Source organism: Pinus tabuliformis, chromosome 3_2, assembly GCF_031772625.1.
Source record: "Pinus tabuliformis cultivar Carrire ecotype Pingquan chromosome 3_2, CPIR1, whole genome shotgun sequence".
Classification (NCBI taxonomy): domain Eukaryota; kingdom Viridiplantae; phylum Streptophyta; class Pinopsida; order Pinales; family Pinaceae; genus Pinus; species Pinus tabuliformis.
The window spans coordinates 583,821,340-583,823,426 of NC_142302.1; positions in this window are offsets into that span (position 1 = coordinate 583,821,340).

A 2,087-nucleotide genomic window follows, 5' to 3' on the forward strand; every position below is an offset into this window, starting at 1 on the left:
ATGAGTAAGTTGCATATTTGCATATTCACTTGTATTAATTACCCCATTCATTTGCATGGCCTTCATTAGTTTTAATGCATTTTCTTTTCATCGAGGTAGAAGATAACATACAAATTAAAATCAATCATTCCCAGTGGATAGAGACACATTAACCACCAACTAAAATGGATGGACCAATAATCCTTAGAAACAATAATGGGTTGTTAATTATGAAATAATAAGAATATAAATTATCTAGAAAATTACAATAGTCATGTCATTGCATCCATCAATCTTGTGGGTACCATGGAATGCCTGATATGAATTATTTTCTTATTGGGGACTAGCAACAAAATGACTCAAATTATATATATATATATATATATATATATATATATATATAGCGATTTAAACGTTACCATGAAAATTCTTTTAACGAAATTAAAATAACAATGCCATCATATAATTACCAAGCAGTGATCACAAAAACATTCATGACAAAATACACATAATATTTACATTGAAAAACCCACTTTTAAATAGTTGCCTAGTCTTTATTTCAACAATTTAATGGTTACAATGCAAATTTATAACTCTTTGGGCTATATGACAATTTACTTAGCCGAACTTCTTCTCCTTCTCCCCTCTAGGCAAAAAAGACGACTTCATGATCAATCTCCAAAAAGATATTAGGAAAAATGTCAACAATAAGACAATAGAGAAATTAGGGTTTTGAAAGGTACATAACTTACAATTGGCATAACATGGATTGGTATGTCAACTATAGTTGTACCCTATGTATCGTATATAATATGTCGAATGGAAATGGATCACACACACACACATGAAATTCCTTACTTCATTAATCTTGTTAATGTCGATTTAGCGTTAGTTTTATATTGGTCAACTTATTTGTAATGGGCATATAATGAAAATTTGTTTATATGACTGCAACATGTTTTCTAATGTTTAGGCAATATTTAAAGGTTAAAAATTCAACATCACTACATTGGTGTATAAGTAATTTTAAAGAGATTTATATTCGACATTTAATAAATATTTTAAATGTCAAATTTACGTTAGATTTTAACCCCAAAATGTAAGGTGAAAGAAGATACAACACTTTCTCTCTCTCTCTCTCTCTCTCTCACACACACACACACATATATATATTCAAAGATATCAACAAATTAAATTTTCCTCGAAAAGAAATTGAATACACTAGTGTATTGAAAGAAGACCAACACTACAAATGGTGTTAACAAAGAGACAAGTAAGTTGCATATTTGCATATTCACTTGTATTGATTACCCCATTCATTTGCATGGCTTCATTAGTTTTAATGCATTTTATTTTCCTCCAAGTAGAAGATAACAAACAAATTGAAATCAATCATTCCCAATGGATAGAGACACATTAACCACCAACTAAAATGGATGGACCAATAATCCTTAGAAACAATAATGGGTTGTTAATTATGAAATAGTAAGAATATAAATTATCTAGAAAATTACAATAGCCATCGATCTTGTGGGTACCATGGAATGCCTAATATGAATTCTTTTCTTATTGGGGACTAGCCACAAAATGACTCAAATTATATAATTATATATATATATATATATATATATATATATATATATATCTCCCTCTCTATAATAATAATAATAACAATAGCAATTTGAACGTTACCATGACAATTCTTTTAACAAAATTAAAAATAACAATGCTATCATATAATTATTACGTAACGATCACAAAAAAATTCATGACAAATACACATAATATTTACATTGAAAAACCCACTTTTAAATAGTTGCTTAGTCTTTATTTCAACAATTTAAGGGTTACAATGCAAATTTATAACTCTTTGGGCTATATGACAAGTTATGTAGCCGAACTTCTTCTCCTTCTCCCCTCTAGGCAAAAAAGACGACTTCATGATCAATCTCCAAAAAGATATTAGGAAAAAGGTCAACAATAAAGACAATCGAGAAATTAAGGTTTTGAAATGTACATAACTTACAATTGGCATAACATGGATTGGTATGTCAACTATAGTTTTACTCTATGTATCCTATATAATATGTCGAAAGGAAATGGATTAC